This window comes from Aegilops tauschii, chromosome 3 (assembly GCF_002575655.3).
Source record: "Aegilops tauschii subsp. strangulata cultivar AL8/78 chromosome 3, Aet v6.0, whole genome shotgun sequence".
Lineage (NCBI taxonomy): Eukaryota > Viridiplantae > Streptophyta > Magnoliopsida > Poales > Poaceae > Aegilops > Aegilops tauschii.
In genome coordinates this window covers 387,196,565-387,215,081 of record NC_053037.3, presented here as the reverse complement: position 1 = coordinate 387,215,081, position 18,517 = coordinate 387,196,565, and positions in this window count along the sequence as shown.

Here is an 18,517-nt window from a genome sequence, read left to right as displayed (position 1 = left end):
CTGGCAATGTAACACAGTAGAGCAATGAACAGATAAAGGCTATCACTACATGCATATATGGCTGGTGGAGGCTTTATGGTTATAATGTTTTGCGAAAAGCCAATTTTTCCCTACTTCAAAGGAATATATTTTATTTAACTATCATGGTGGTTGAAACATTGAGAATGGTACCCCCATCTCAATCCCAATTAAAAGTAATTTTCAACCCAACAAAATTAATTTAGAGTGATGAGATCAAATCAATAATTCAAGTACTAGATACTCAAGATGTCCATAACCGGAGACACGGCTAACCATGATTAGTTTATACACTCTGCAGAGGTTTGCGCACTTCTCCCCACAAGACTCGATCTCCTCCGTTGGATTTCTCGCACTTCATGGTGTTTGAGAAACGGATGACCGAGACAGAGTCTTTCAGAAGCATTAACTCTAACCCCGGGTAGACAGTACCAACCTACATCCCCTACATCTGCTAGCCTACCACTAGAAGAGGTCATGCAACATACTCAACTATGCTAGAGCCCATAATAGCTTGTGGCTGCACACGGAAGTTTCTAGCATGAATAATCTTGTGATCCCTTTGAGCCTGGGTGGCGGACCATAGGAGGATCACACGGTATAACCCCGGGATCTCCTAGGACAACACTGGTATAACCCCAGGTGCCCAAACCAACAATCCACCCAGATGTGTATTAAAGTTGCCACCTTAAGTTGAACCATTAATTAACAATCTCACATCTGTCATGGTTACACTCAAACCCAATCCACGTCTACGAGCATAGCATAGCAACATGAGCATAACGTAGAAGTAACTCCCAAGGGTTTGATAATAAAACAGGTAATAGGTTATACCTCATCAACTACTTCCCAATACCCACATGTTATCAAATCCTAACCATGCAATGTTTGAGGGTTGTAACTAATGCATAAAAACTGGGTATGAAAAGAGTATGATCAATGTGTTACTTGCCTTGCTGACGATCCACAAACCCTAGAGACTCGTAGTAGCACGCTTCGCACTCCGGGAATTCTATCGCAAACAACCAATAGCATACATAAGCACTCAAGCAAACATGCATGAGTAAAACTCAAATAAGAAGATCAAATCTGAAAATCCAGCTGAAGAGATTCGATCTGCAAAAATAATCAATCGAATCGGAGCTACGGAACTAAAACTACCGTCAAAAGAACTTCGAATTCAAATCTGCTTGAAACCAAATTTTAAATTTTCAAAACCTTTCTCAAGTTGATTAAACAGAAAGAGGGGCTCGAGACGAAGATTTTGGCGTTGGTTTCACTGGATTTGAACAAACGGTTGAAAAGTTACGAGAGTTTGAAGATTAGGTGCTAATCTGCGATAAAAGTAATCGCAGATAGGTCCTTGGCCGAAAATAAAATAAAAGGAAAAGACTACGGCGTGAATGTTCGCTAACAGAACCAATCTTACGAAATCGTTCACTAACAGATCTAAACGAACGAACGTTCGTTAAATAAACTAAAACGGATAAAACCGAAAAAAACAGGCGACTTTTCCGGCGAACTCTGTCGGCGGCAGCGGCGGGTGGCGAGGCGGGGCGCGGCAGCGGCATCAGTGGCGGCGGCGACGAGGCGCGGCGTCGGCGGCGGGGACTACTAGGCGGCGGCGGGGTGGCGGCTAGTGTTTCGGGCGGGCGGGCGGGCTGGTGGGCTGGGGCGGCGGCCTCGCCGACTTATAAAGCCTGAGCGGACAGAGTCCGGCTCAGGCACGACCCGTTAGGTCGGTTTATTTTTTTAAACAGACGAAGAAAATAAATAAAAATAAATATCAAACGGACTTCAAAAATTCCGAAATAAATTTTCACCGTCCTTTAATAAAATTTAGGACAAAGTGAACAATTTAACGGGCCTAATGCAAATTTTGAAAAATGCATATTTTTCTAATTCAAACAAAATAGCGATAAAATCCAAATAAAATTAGTTATTTGATTTTAACATATTTCCTCAATTATTTCATTTATTTTGGAGAATTCATATTATCTCCTCTAATATCTTTTAATTACGAAATATTTTTCAGAGGGAAAAATAATTAAAACCAAAATGATCCCCGTTTCAATATTTGAGAAAATTTAAATATGAAAATAATAAAATCCCCAACTCTCTCCGTGGGTCCTTGAGTTGCTTAGGTTATTTAGTATCACCACCAAAATTCAAATTAAATATGATATGCATATGATGACTTATGTATAACATTCCAAATTGAAAATTTGGGATGTTACATTCCTATTAATTGCAACGATGACCAAAACTATGTTTGTCAACTCTCAACAACTTTTATTCATCATACTCTTTTATATATGAAGTCATTACTCTCCATAAGATCAATATGATCTCTTTAATTATTTTTATTCTTTCTTTTATTCTTATTCCCTCAAGATCATAGCCAGATAACCAAGCCCTCGACTCAAAACTAATCTTTATTATATATAGCTCACAGACTCGATTACATAGAAGGATCATAAAGCAAAACTCGAACTAGATCATACTAAAACTTTATTCTACTAGATCGAGATATTACCAAAAGGATCGAACTAAGAAAAACGGTAAAGATAGGAGTGCGATGGTGATACGATACCGGGGCACCTCCCCCAAGCTTGGCAGTTGCCAAGGGGAGTGCCCATACCCATGTGATTATTTCTCTTTCTTCGGAGGTGGTGATGATGGAGTTGTTGACGATGACAATTATGCCTTCAGCTTCTTCATATTGTAATTGAGAAGAGCAATTTCCTCCTTTAAATCATCGACCTCTGATTCCAGCTTCAAGATCTTGTCACATAAATCTCCTTTACTTTTCTGCCGAAAACGAGAAGGAATAGATCGGTTGTTAGACAGTTTAGCCCTCTTAGGAAGACTAGACTTCTTGAACTTCACGTGCATATCCCCAGGTTGAAGTAGAGGGACATCCTCCTCCTCCGAACTTGAATCATTGATCCTCATCAAATGAGAATCCTCCTCATCATCCGTAGTTCGACCACAAGGAGATAGATCCCCATAGGTCTTTGGGTCAGCAACAAGATGTGAGACATGATACGTCTCCAACGTATCTATAATTTTTGATTGTTCCATGCTATTATATATTCTGTTTTGGATGTTTAATGGGCTTTATTATACACTTTTATATTATTTTTGGGACTAACCTACTAACCCAAGGCCCAATGCAAATTGTTGTTTTTTGCCTATTTCAGTGTTTCACACAAAAGGAATATCAAACGGAGTCCAAACGGAATGAAACCTTTGCGAGCGTGATTTTTGGAACAAACGTGATCTAGAGGACTTGGAGTGGACGTCAAGAAATCAACAAGGAGGCCATGAGGCAGGGAGGCGCGCCTGCCCCCCTGGGCGCGCCCCCACCCTCATAGGCCCCTCGCAGCTCCACCGACCTACTTCCTCCTCCTATATATACCCATGTACCCCGAAACCAACCAGGAGCACCACGAAACCCTATTTCCACCGCCGCAACCTTCTATACCCGTGAGATCCCATCTTGGGGCCTTTTTCGGCGCTCCGCCAGAGGGGGAATCGATCACGGAGGGCTTCTACATCAACACCATAGCCTCTCCGATGATGTGTGAGTAGTTTACCATAGACCTTCGGGTCCATAGTTATTAGCTAGATGGCTTCTTCTCTCTCTTTGGATCTCAATACAAAGTTCTCCTCGATCTTCTTGGAGATCTATTCGATGTACCTCTTTTTGCGATGTGTTTGTCGAGATCCGATGAATTGTGGGTTTATGATCAAGATTATCGATGAACAATATTTGAATCTCCTCTGAATTCTTTTATGTATGATTTGTTATCTTTGCAAGTCTCTTCGAATTATCAGTTTGGTTTGGCCTACTAGATTGATCTTTCTTGCAATGGGAGAAGTGCTTAGCTTTGGGTTCAATCTTGTGTTGCTCGATCCCAGTGACAGAAGGGGAAACGACACGTATTGTATTGTTGCCATCGAGGATAAAAAGATGGGGTTTATATCATATTGCTTGAGTTTATCCCTCTACATCATGCCATCTTGCCTAATGCGTTACTCTGTTCTTATGAACTTAATACTCTAGATGCATGTTGGATAGCGGTCGATGTGTGGAGTAATACTAGTAGATGCAGGCAGGAGTCGGTCTACTTGTCACGGACGTGATGCCTATATACATGATCATGCCTAGATATTCTCATAATTATACACTTTTCTATCAATTGCTCGATAGTAATTTGTTCACCCACCGTAATACTTATGCTATCTTGAGAGAAGCCACTAGTGAAACCTATGGCCCTCGGGTCTATTTTCCATCATATAAGTTTCCAATCTATTTTTTGCAATCTTTACTTTCAATCTTTATCATAAAAATACCAAAAATATTATCATCTCTATCAGATCTCACTTTTGCAAGTGGCCGTGAAGGGATTGACAGCCCCTTTATTGCTATGGTTGCAAGGTTCTTATTTGTTTGTGTAGGTACGAGGGACTTGCGTGTGGCCTCCTACTGGATTGATACCTTGGTTCTCAAAAACTAAGGGAAATACTTGCGCTACTTTGCTGCATCACCCTTTCCTCTTCAAGGGAAAACCAACGCATGCTCAAGAGGTAGCAAGAAGGATTTCTAGTGCCGTTGCCGGGGAGTCTACGCACAAGTCAAGACATACCAAGTACCCATCACAAACTCTTATCCCTCGCATTACATTATTTGCCATTTTCCTCTCGTTTTCCTCTCCCCCACTTCACCCTTGCCATTTTATTCGCCCTCTCTTTCCGTTCGCCTCTTTTTCGCTTGCTTCTTGTTGCCTGTTTGCCCTAATGGCCCTGCCTAAAAATGTTGATCTTACCTTAAAAGGTTGGAAGAAATTGAAAACAACGTCAGGAGCTTTATGACTTTGCAATTTGTGCATAATAATTTCTTTAGAAACGAGCTTAAAGAACAAAAAAGCTTTATGGAGTACATGAATAAAGAGCTTGATGATATGTCTAAGGAATTTTATGGCTTGAGATCTCAGTTTGCTCATCTTGAAAAATTAATAGCCCAAATTTCGGATAAGCAAGCCACCTTAGTCAATAAGATGGCCGCTAAACCGGAAGATTTAGAAGGTAATAAAGATGAAGATCTAAAAGTGATTGATGTGTCTCCTATTAAATCTTTGTTTTGCAATATGAATCTTGATAATGATGGGACTGGAGATGAGTTAACTTTAGTTAAAAGGCGTCCCAGTGATTCGGAGTTTTTAGATCTTGATGCAAAAATTGGTAAAAGTGGGATTGAAGATGTCAAAACTTTACATAGCAATGAACCCACTATTTTGGATTTCAAGGAATTTAATTCTGATAATTGTTCTTTAATAGATTGTATTTCCTTGTTGCAATCCGTGCTAAATTCTCCACATGCTTATAGTCAAAATAAGGCTTTTACCAAATATATCGTTGATGCTTTAATGCAATCTTATGAAGAAAAGCTTGAATTGGAAGTTTCTATCCCTAGGAAACTTTATGATGAGTGGGAACCTACTATTAAAATTAAAATTAAAGATCATGAATGCTATGCTTTGTGTGATTTTGGTGCTAGTGTTTCCACGATTCAAAAACTTTGTGTGATATGTTTGGTTCCCATGAATTTGATGATTGTTCTTTAAACTTGCACGTTGCGGATTCCACCATTAAGAAACCTATGGGAAGAATTAATGATGTCCTTATTGTTGCAAATAGGAATTATGTGCCCGTAGATTTCATTGTCCTTGATATAGATTGCAATCCTTCATGTCCTATTATTCTTGGTAGACCTTTCCTTAGAACGATTGGTGCAATTGTCGATATGAAAGAAGGGAATATTAGATTCCAATTTCCGTTAAGGAAAGGCATGAAACACTTTCCTAGAAAGAAAATTAAATTACCTTATGAATCTATTATGAGAGCTACTTATGGATTGCATGCCAAAGATGGCAATACCTAGATCTATCCTTGCCTTTATGCCTAGTTAGGGGCGTTAAATGATAGCGCTTGTTCGGAGGAAACCCAATTTTATTTTTGTTTCTTGCTTTTTGGTTATGTTTAGTAATAAATAATTCATCTAGCCTCTGGTTAGATGTGTTTTCATGTTTTAATTAGTGTTTGTGCCAAGTAGAACCTTTGGGAAGACTTGGGTGAAGTCTTTTTGATCTTGCTGTAAAAAGAACAGAAACTTTAGCGCTCACGAGATTAGCTACAAATTTTTACTGTAGAGTGATATTTAGTTGATTCTTTTTGAAGATGATTAATAGATAAATTCCTCATGTCCAGAAATTTATTTTAGAATTTTTTGAGTTCCAGAAGTATGCGTTTTATACAGATTACTACAGACTGTTCTGTTTTTGACAGATTCTGTTTTTTGTGTGTTGTTTGCTTATTTTGATGAATCTATGGCTAGTATCGGAGGTTATGAACCATAGGGAAGTTGGAATACATTAGTTTTAACACAAATATAAATAAAGAATGAGTTCATTACAGTACCTTGAAGTGGTGTTTTGTTTTCTTTCGCCAATGGAGCTAATGAGATTTTCTGTTAAGTTTTGTGTTGTGAAGTTTTCAAGTTTTGGGTAAAGATTTGATGGATTATGGAACAAGGAGTGGGAAGAGCCTAAGCTTGGGGATGCCCAAGGAACCCCAAGGTAAAATCCAAGGACAACCAAAAATCCTAAGCTTGGGGATGCCCCGGAAGGCATCCCCTCTTTTGTCTTCGTCCATCGGTAACTTTACTTGGAGCTATATTTTTATTCACCACATGATATGTGTTTTGCTTGGAGCGTCTTGTATGATTTGAGTCTTTTATTTTTAGTTCACCACAATCATCCTTGCTGTACACACCTTTTGGGAGAGACACACATTAATCGGAATTTATTAGAATACTCTATGTGCTTCACTTATATCTTTTGAGCTAAACAATTTTGTTCTTGTGCTTCACTTATATCTTTTAGAGCATGGTGGTGGTTTTATTTTATAGAAATTATTGATCTCTCATGATTCACTTATATTATTTTGAGAGTTCTTTAGAGCAGCATGGTAATTTGCTTTGGCTATAAAATTAGTCCTAACATGATAGGCATCCAAGATGGATATAATAAAAACTTTCATATAAGTGCGTTGAATACTAAGAGAAGTTTGATACTTGATGATTGTTTTGAGGTATGGAGATAGTGATATTAAAGTTGTGCTAGTTGAGTATTTGTGAATTTGAGAAATACTTGTGTTGAAGTTTGCAAGTCCCGTAGCATGCACGTATGGTAAATGTTGTGTAACAAATTTGAAACATGAGGTGTTCTTTGATTTTCATCCTTATGAGTGGCGGTCGGGGACGAGCGATGGTCTTTTCCTACCAATCTATCCCCCTAGGAGCATGCGCGTAGTGCTTGGTTTTTGATGACTTGTAGATTTTTGCAATAAGTATGTGAGTTCTTTATGACTAACGTTGAGTCCATGGATTATACGCACTCTCACCCTTCCATTATTGCTAGCCTCTTCGGTACCGTGCATTGCCCTTTCTCACCTTGAGAGTTGGTGCAAACTTCGCCGATACATCCAAATCCCGTGATACGATACGCTCTATCACACATAAACCTCCTTATATCTTCCTCAAAACAGCCGCCATACCTACCTATTATGGCATTTCCATAGCCATTCCGAGATATATTGCCATGCAACTTTCCACTGTTCCGTTTATTATGACACGCTTCATCATTGTCATATTGCCTTGCATGATCATGTAGTTGACATCGTATTTGTGGCAAAGCCACCATGCATATTATTTCATACATGTCACTCTTGATTCATTGCCCATCCCGGTACACCGCCGGAGGCATTCATATAGAGTCATATTTTGTTCTAGTATCGAGTTGTAATCATTGAGTTGTAAATAAATAGAAGTGTGATGATCATCATTAATAGAGCATTGTCCCAAATAAAAAAGAGAGAAATGCCAAAAAAAAGAAGGCCCAGAAAAAGAGGAAAAAAAGAAAAAAAGAAAAAAAGGGGACAATGCAACTATCCTTTTTCCACACTTGTGCTTCAAAGTAGCACCATGATCTTCATATACTAGTGGGAATTTTTCATTATAGAACTTGGCTTGTATATTCCAACAATGGGCTTCCTCAAATGCCCTAGGTCTTCGTGAGCAAGCAAGTTGGATGGACACCCACTTAGTTTCTTTTGTTGAGCTCTCATACATTTATAGCTCTAGCGCATCCGTTGCATGGCAATCCCTACTCCTTGCATTGACATCAATTGATGGGCATCTCCCTAGCCTGTTGATTAGCCGCGTCAATGTGAGACTTTCTCCTTTTTTGTCTTCTCCACATAACCCCCATCATTATACTCTATTCCACCCATAGTGCTATATCCATGGCTCACGCTCATGTATTGCGTGAAAGTTGAAAAAAGTTTGAGATTACTAAAGTATGAAACAATTGCTTGGCTTGTCATCGGGTTTGTGCATGATGAGAGCATTCTCGTGTGACGAAAATGAAGCATGGTCTATTTTCCATCATATATGTTTCCAATCTATTTTTTGCAATCTTTACTTTCAATCTTTATCATAAAAATACCAAAAATATTATCATCTCTATCAGATCTCACTTTTGCAAGTGGCCGTGAAGGGATTGACAACCCCTTTATCGTGTTGGTTGCAAGGTTCTTATTTGTTTGTGTAGGTACGAGGGACTTGCGTGTGGCCTCCTACTGGATTGATACCTTGGTTCTCAAAAACTGAGGGAAATACTTACGCTACTTTGCTGCATCACCCTTTCCTCTTCAAGGGAAAACCAAGGCATGTTCAAGAGGTAGCAAGACATAGCTCTCTCTGTCAGAATCCTGAGATGACATCTTCCTCCAAACCTGCTACAGAAACAACTCAAAACAAACACAGAGGATATTTGCGTGGTAAAGTGGTCAAAACCTTCGGGAGATTATATAATGAATTTTTACCGACCAAAAGAAGTATCGTGCAAGAAAACGGAGTCCGGAGGGCACACGAGGTGCCCACGAGGCAGGGGGCGCACCCAGGGGGTAGGGCTCCCCTCCACCCTCGTAGATGCCTCGTGTCCCTTTCGGACTACTTCTTATTTTCCTATTTTCTGAAATATTCCAAAACGGAGAAAAATTGTTATTAGAACTGTTTTGGAGTCGGTTCACTTACCGTACCACATACCTATTCCTTTTTGGAGTCTAAAACGTTCTGTAAAGTGTCCCTTATGTACTCCTCCGGGGTTACGGTATCAATAACATTAGTTTCAACATTTATGGGATTACCTGAGATATAATGTTTGATTCTTTGACCATTCACCACCTTCGGATTTGTGCCTTCGAAGTTGTCAATTTTTATGGCACCGGAACGATACACCTCCTCGATAACGTAAGGGCCTTCCCATTTAGAGAGAAGTTTTCCTGCAAAAAATCTTAAACGAGAGTTGTATAGCAAAACATAATCACCTACATTAAACTCACGCTTTTGTATCCTTTTGTCATGCCATCTTTTCTTTTTCTTTAAACAGTTTGGCATTCTCATGGGTTCTCCACTCATCAAGTGAGCTAATGTCAAATAGCCTCTTCTCACCGGCAAGTTTGAAATCATAATTGAGCTCTTTAATGGCCCAATATGCCTTATGTTCTAGTTCGAGAGGTAAGTGACATGCTTTTCCATAAACCAATTTATACGGAGACATACCCATAGGATTTTTATATGCAGTTCTATAGGCCCACAATGCATCATCAAGTTTCTTAGACCAATTCTTTCTAGATCTATTAAAAGTCTTTTGCAATATAATTTGATCTCTCTATTACTCAATTCTACTTGACCACTAGACTGTGGGTGGTACGAGATGCAATTCTATGATTAACGTCGTACTTAGCAAGCATTTTACGAAAAGCACCATGAATAAAATGTGAACCACCATCAGTCATTAAGTATCTAGGGACTCCAAACCTCGGAAAAACAACTTCTTTAAGCATCTTAATAGAGGTGTTATGATCAGCACTACTAGTTGGAATAGCTTCTACCCAGTTAGTAACGTAATCAAAAGCCACTAAAATATGTGTATACCCATTAGAGGAAGGAAACGGTCCCATATAATCAAAGCGCCAAACATCAAATGGTTCAATAACAAGTGAATAGTTCATAGACATTTCTTGACGTCTGCTAATATTACCAATTCTTTGACATTCATCACAAGACAAGACAAACTTACGGGCATGTTTGAAAAGAGTAGGCCAATAAAAACCGGATTGCAATACCTTATGCGCAGTTCTATCTCCAGCGTGGTGTCCTCCATAAGCTTCGGAGTGACACTTGCGTAGGATATGTTCCTGTTCATGCTCAGGTACACAACGTCGAATAACACCATCTACTCCCTCTTTATAAAGGTGTGGGTCATCCCAGAAGTAATGTCTTAAATCATAGATTTTTTTCTTTTGCTGGCATGTGAAACTAGGTGGTATAAATTTAGCAACAATGTAATTAGCATAATCAGCATACCATGGAGCAGTACGAGAAGCATTTATGGCAACTAATTGTTCATCAGGAAAGCTATCATCAATAGGTAGTGGGTCATAAAGAACATTTTCTAACCTAGACAAGTTGTCTACAACGGGGTTCTCGGCTCCCTTTCTATCAATAATATGCAAATCAAATTCTTGTAGCAAGAGAACCCATCTAATAAGTCTAGGTTTAGCATCTTTCTTTTCCATAAGAAATTTAATAGCAGCATGATCAGTGTGAACAGTCACTTTAGGATCAACAATATAAGGTCTGAACTTATCACATGCAAATAAAACTGCTAAAAATTCTTTTTCAGTAGTAGCATAATTTCTCTGGGCACTGTCTAGAGTTTTACTAGCATATTGGATAACATTTAATTTCTCATCAACTCTTTTTCCTAGAACAGCACCTACAGCATAATCACTAGCATCACACATAATTTCAAAGGGTAAATTCCAATTAGGTGACTGAACAATGGGTGGAGAAATCAAAGCTTTCTTAAGTATTTCAAATGCTTCTACACAATCATCATCAAAGACAAAAGGAACATCTTTTCGTAAGAGATTAGTCAGAGGCCTAGAAATTTTGAGAAGTCTTTAATGAACCTCCTATAAAAATCGGCATGACCAAGGAAACTTCTTATACCTCTAATGTCCTTAGGACACGGCATCTTTTCAATAGCATCAACTTTAGCTTTATCAACTTCAATACCTCTTTTAGAAATTTTATGCCCCAAGACAATACCTTCATTAACCATAAAGTGGCACTTTTCCCAATTCTGTGACACCCAAAATTTTATTTGGCCTTTTCAAAAAAATTATTTGACTTGAGGGAGGTGTTTTAATTTATTTATTTTGTCTTCAAAAGAACCCTCCCTTTCAAAATATATTTTTTTGGCAAGGGTTTTATTTGGATTCACCCAAGAATTGGTTTTGGTCTTGGAGGTTCTTCCTTTTTTTATTTGGACTCAAACCAAAATGCTTTTCACTTGGGAAAAATGCCTTTTGAAAATTCCTTTGAAAATGCCCTATGACTTTTGGTATGATTCTTTGCCCCTTTCAACAAATCTCTCTTGCCATGACCTTAGTGCAAATCCACTCTCATAAACCTTTCCTCATCTTTGGATCATGATTTACTTCAAATCCAGCAAGTTGGACCTCTCCATAAAAAATTTCCCATTTATTTCTTATCAAAACAATTTCTGCCTTCTATTCTAGCTCTTGGAGATTTACAAAGGAGCTACCATTTCTGTTTTGATTGTTGCCCCCAAACCAATTTCCCTTCCTAGTCCTTTGAACCCTCAACCAAAATCCATGAAGATCCACTGGTCTTCAGTTCGAATTTTTCAAACTATACTTGCTGCAAGTTTGGACCAGATTTGCCAAATTTGATGAAATTCATTCAAATCCCTCTCCAAAAATTCTGAGAAAAATCAGGCAGCCTCTGGGTGCATTGAGAGGTCACCTCACCAAGTCCCAGCCCCAGGAAAATTTTTCTTCATACCAAATCATTTCGTCGAACACCTACTGGACACTGTTTTTATAAGGTTCAGTCAAATTCAGTTAACAGTGTCTGAATCACTCACGTTTTCTTCAGTGTCTGTTGTCGATCTCGCCAGTGCCCGGCGTCGCCGTGTTTCCTGTCCCCTCCCCCTTGTCCTCTGCACCGCACGAGCGCCTGGATGCTTGCGGGTGTCGGCGACGAGCTGGAGGAGGTGCGCCGCCCCGTGACCGACGCCAGCGGCGGCTTTGCGGCCGCCAGAGAGAGGCGCAGCGCAGACGCCGCCACCCAGCGCCGCCCAAGCCACCGGAGATCGCCGCGTGGTCTTCCACTCCCCAGTGCGCGCTGCCACCCTCGTCATGAACCGCTGGGCACGGAGCGCGCTCTCTGCCGCCGTCGTGCCCGTGCGGCCACTCCACCGTGGACCGGCGCCATTACGCCAAGACCGACCAGGATTAGCAGGGGAACGGCACCAGTACACCTCACTGATGCTGCCTGGCCACCTAAAATCCTTGCCAAGCCGCTGCCTCGCCGTAATTGCTTGCCGGAGCAACCCCGTTCACGGCCACCCCCTCGAGCCGCCTATGAATAGAGGCCCCGAGCTCCAGCTAGTACCCACACCACCTCTGCACTCCACCAAGACCCTGCCTAGCCACTGGAAGAGCCCCGAGGGAGTCTCCTTCCTCGACTCCGGCCGCCGCGACCCGCCACGGGATCCAGCTCGATTCGCTCCCGTGCGTGCACCTCTGCCTCCCATCTCTTGCCAGTAGCTCTCTAGTACATCCCTCCTTCTGACCCGCGCTTCAATTCGAAGTTTGCAGCACACCACCGGAGTTCCCCACCATCGCCCGAGCCGCCGTCCGCCGGAGAAAGTGTCGCCGTCGACGTGGTGCTCCCCGACGCTCGAGTCCACCACCCACCGACGTGGAAGGGCACGCTGATACTCTTGGTACACTCCGATCTCCCTGACTCGCCGTGGTTCGACGCCGGCGACCTCCGCAGCCTTCGGGCGCCGGCGAGGTTTTTCAAACCTGACATGTGGACCCCCCACGTCAGCCTCTCTTCTTTCACCCCCGAAGCGTTTTCTGTTGGCGCCTTCGGGCAGAGTACGTTTTCTCTGTGGGCTGGCGCGTTTCTATTCGAACCATTTTCTGTTTTCTCAGTTAAGCCCCTGGAACTTCTCTGTTTCATTACAGATGAGTCCCTGGACAAAAACCCTTATAACTTTTTAATAAAAAGTGATTTTTGAGTGATTCTTTTTCTGACAGTCTTATAATTTTGTCTAGTTTTTTATGGGATTTATTTGGAAAAAATTTGGAACAATTTTTATGCACGTGTTGGTTTTCACGTTAGTATGCTTCTTCGCTATACCGTAGGTTCCGGAAGAGGTGACGGAGCCGCGAACTTCGCCGAGCTAGACTCCGACTTCTCCGAACCAGGCAAGCATGTTCGAAACTTTGATATGATAGGTGTTTTGCATGTTTGCGTGAAAGGTTGTGCGTGGCATATGAGTATCGGTGAGTATCTCGTTGCTTGTGAGGCAACTACCCGTGTGTTCCAAAGTTACTGTGATCTCTGATGAGAGATGGCCTAGTCATGTGGTGACATGAAGGGCAGTAAGGTGGTACTGTTGTAGCATGCCAGCTTTGCTTCATCTGATAAATTCCGATGTTAACGTGGACGGAGTCACGTTATCGTTCTTTCCCCTTCCATGCTACCACTTGTTTTCTGCCAGAATGCGGTTTAGTAAGTTGGTAACCTCTTTCCGGGTACACACCAAACAGAGGGGCCGGGATGATGGTTCCATGGCCCTGGACTAAAGCCAGTCATCCGGTCAGGGGGCATGGGTGTTTCCGGTTGGGACCGAGAGGGGGGCACCCCTTAGAGCGCGCGTATAGAAATTTGATCCCATGCTACGCGAGGTTGTAGCCTCCCCGTCTCAAGGTTTTTCTTGAACGTTGCCGAGGGTGATCCCTGGCTTCGGAATGTTGAATGGGTGTGTACTGGTTAGACGTGTTTCTTCCAAAACACCGTAAACGGAACTAGTCCCCGTGACTACTGAAATCCGTTGGCTGTGGTTAAAGTACAAACTCTGCAGAGTCAAATCCTTCCGAGTCATCGTACCCATGGTCAAGTAACGTGATCAGCGTATCCATGTCTATGTCATAACCTCGTGGTATATTCTTCTTTCCGGTAAGTGAGCTTGAGTAGTAAACTTGGCTGAACGTTATTCCTGTGGATGGACTAACCCTGTTGTTTATCTCATGCCTGATTATTCTCTCGATATGATTTAAAATTCATGAGCTACTAAGTTATGAATATAAGCCCTTTATGTGATGTCGCTCAGACATTCGACTGTGGCATGTTTGTCTCTTACTTTCAATATGAGCCCTTTATGTGATGTCGCTCAGACGTCGGACTGTGGCATGTTTGTCTCTTACTTTCAATATGAGCCCTTTATGTGATGTCGCTCAGACGTCCGACTGTGGCACGCACTGTCTTTTATTTTTGTGATAAGCCCTTTATGTGGTGTCGCCCGACGCCCAACAGCGGCATTATTATTCTTGCAGTTTCCTCTCGAGGAGTCATTCAGACCCTCGCTTGGCACCCAGTATTTATTTTGGGATTTCGGGAGGACTACTGCCCGACTTCTCTGTTATTTTCCCATGCATTATTGTCTCTATGTCTAAACGCACTTGTTAAACTGTTCATATGCTTCATGTTTACATTTGTTATATCTTATGTCCGAACTGTCTTGCGAGTACTTTCATAGTACTCACCTGGCTTGTTGATTTGGCCAGATGTTGACGAAGGCGACCTCTTGGATGAAGAGTTTGATAGTGAGTCCGACGCCTAGAGGAATCCCAGTCAGTCCTGTGCGATCCTGGATATTGGTCACGTGTAGTGTATACGCTTCCGCCACCCGCAATAAACCTCCTCGAGCTTCACCCCGACGCTCGAAGAGCTGTAGTTTGCAGGAGTCAAATCACCCGCTCCGCTGTGATATTTCCACCACCGTTGTTATCGTGAGTTAGTAGTTATGGCACCCTATCCGCCGTCATGTTTTATCGGCGTGCATGTAATAAATTGTTGAGCAGTCCCCGCTCAACCTTGTATTTATATTCAGTACTCCTGGTATTTTTCTTCTGTGACCAAGATATTGTCTATCAGTGAGAAGGAATTCTTCTTTACTGGTCCGTAAAAGGGATTGGTCTCTCAATAAGTCTTTTATTGAAAAACCGGTCGTGGAAAATTCAAGACAAGATTAGTTTCTTCACATCTCTGCAAAACTCGATCAAGGTTGCTTAAGCAATCATCAAAAGAAGTTCCATACACGGAGAAATCATCCATGAAAACCTCAACAATCTTTTCACAAAAGTCAGAGAATATAGCAGTCATACATCGTTGAAAGGTAGCAGGTGCATTACATAAACCAAAAGGCATATGTCTATAAGCAAAGGTACCGAAAGGGCAAGTAAAAGTGGTCTTTTCTTGATCCTCTTTTGACACAGGTATTTGAGAGAAACCAGAATAACCATCTAGAAAGCAGAAATGTGTATGTTTGGACAATCTTTCTAGCATTTGATCAATAAAAGGTAAAGGGTAATGATCTTTTTTAGTAGCTTTATTCAATTTGCGGAAATCAATTACCATTCTATAACCTGTAACAATTCTTTGTGGGGTCAATTCATCTTTATCATTAGGAACAAAAGTAATACCTCCCTTCTTAGGGACACAATGGACAGGACTTACCCACTGACTATCAGCAACAGGATAAATTATACCTGCCTCCAGAAGCTTTAGTATTTCTTTTCTTACCACTTCTTTCATATTAGGATTTAACCGTCGTTGGTGATCAACAACTGGTTTAGCGTCTTTCTCCAATTTTATTTTGTGTTGGCATAGAGTGGGCCTAATGCCATTAAGATCATCAAGAGTATATCCAATAGCAGCACGGTGCTTCATCAGAGTTTTCAATAATTTCTCTTGTTCCTGCTCTGAAAGGTTAGCACTAATAATAATAGGATATATCTTCTTTTCATCAAGATAAGCATATTTAAGAGTATCAGGTAATGGTTTAAGCTCAAACACGGGATCACCCTTGGGTGGAGGAGGATCCCCTAGAATTTCAACAGGCAAATTGTGTTTCAAGATAGGTCCTTGTTTAAAGAATACATCATCTATTTCCCTTCTTTCATTCATAAACATATCATTTTCTTTGGTCTAGCAAATATTGCTCTAAAGGATCATTAGGAGGCACGGCAATAGAAGCAAGACTAATAATTTCACCTTTACTAGGCAATTCTTTATCATGGGGTTTGCTACGAAATTTAGCAAAATTAAACTCATGAGACATATCCCCTAAACAAATAGTAACAACATCCTTTTTGAAATCTATCTTAGCATTAACAGTATTCAAGAAGGGCCTACCAAATATAATGGGACAAAAGTCATCTTGTGGGGAACCAAGAACAAGAAAATCAGTAGGATATTTAACTTTCCCACACAAGACTTCAACATCTCTAACAATCCCAATTGGTGAAATAGTATCTCTATTGGCAAGCTTAATTGTAACATCAATTTCTTCTATCTCAGCAGGTGCAATATCATGCATAATTTCTTTGTATAAAGAATGAGGTATTACACTTGCACTAGCACCCATATCACACAAACCATGATAACAATTATCTCCTATTTTAATAGAAACAACAGGCATGCCAACAAGAGGTCTATGTTTACCCTTAGTATCGGGTCTAGCAATTCTAGCAGCTTCATTACAGAAATAAATAACATGCCCGTCAATATTATCAGCCAAGAGATCTTTAACCATAGCAAGACTAGGTTCAACTTTAATTTGCTAAGGGGGTGTGGATGTTCTAGTATTACTCTTACGAACCACAGTTGAAGCTTTAGCATGATCCTTTATTCTAACAGGGAAAGGTGGATTCTCAATATAAGCGGTAGGAACAATAGGATCAACATTATAAGTGATAGTATTTTATTCAAATTTAATAGGTTAAACTACTTTTACTTCAATGGGAGGATGATATTTAAAACACTTCTCCTTAGGGAGATCAACATGAGTAGCAAAGGATTCACAGAAAGAAGCTACTATCGTCCATATTTAGTGCTAAATTCACGGAAAACATCGGTATCCATAAAAGATTTAACACAATCAAACTTGGGTGTTATACCTGACTCCTTACCTTCGTCGAGATCCCAATCTTCAGAGTTGCGTTTAATTCTTTCCAATAAATCCCATTTGAATTCAATAGTCTTCATTGTAAAAGAACCAGTACAAGAAGTATCGAGCATGGAGCGATTATTGAGAGAAAGCCGAGCATAAATTTTTTGAATAATAATCTCTCTTGAGAGCTCATGATTGGGGCATGAATATAACATTGACTCAAGCCTCCCCCAAGCTTGAGCGATGCTTTCTCCTTTGCGAGGCCAAAAATTATATATATAATTACGATCACGATGAACAAGATGCATAGGATAAAACTTCTAATGAAATTCCAATTTCAATCGGTTGTAGTTCCATGATCCCATATCATCACATAGCCTAAACCATGTCAATGCCTTTCCCTTCAAAGATAAAGGGAAGACCTTCTTCTTGATAACATCCTCGGGCATACCTGCAAGCTTAAATAATCCACAAACTTCATCCACATAGATTAGGTGCAAATCGGGATGCAATGTTCCATCTCCTGTAAAAGGATTAGCTACCAGTTTTTCTATCATACCCGAAGGAATTTCAATGTAAACATTTTCAGTAGGTTCAGTTGGTTGAGGAGCAACTCTTTGCTCTACTGGTCGGTGAGGGAGTCCTGGATTAGGGGGTCCTCGGACAGCCGGACTATATCCTTTGGCCGGACTGTTGGACTATGAAGATACAAGATTGAAGACTCCGTCCCGTGTCCGGAAGGGACTCTCCTTGGCGTGGAAGGCAAGCCTGGCAATACGGATATGTAGATCTCCTCCCTTGTAACCGACTCTGTGTAACCCTGGCCCCCTCCGGTGTCTATATAAACTGGAGGGGTTAGTCCGTAGGACAACAACAATCATACCATAGGCTAGCTTCTAGGGTTTAGCCTCTACGATCTCGTGGTAGATCAACTCTTGTAATACTCATATCATCAAGATCAATCAAGTAGGAAGTAGGGTATTACCTCCATCGAGAGGGCCCGAACCTGGGAAAACATCGTGTCCCCCGCCTCCTGTTACCATCCACCTTAGACGCACAGTTCGGGACCCCCTACCCGAGATCCGTCGGTTTTAACACCGACATTGGTGCTTTCATTGAGAGTTCCACTATGCCGTCATCATAAGGCTGGATGGCTCGTATCGTTGTCAAGGACAACATCACCTCTGGGGAAGCCCTGGTTGTAGGCCAAACTCTCCGACTAGGCGGTTTCGTCATGACCGTCCGTTCGGCCGTTGCGCCGACGATGACTTCTCGAGTCATCGAAAACAGCCTCCACGTCGGCTCGGAATTCG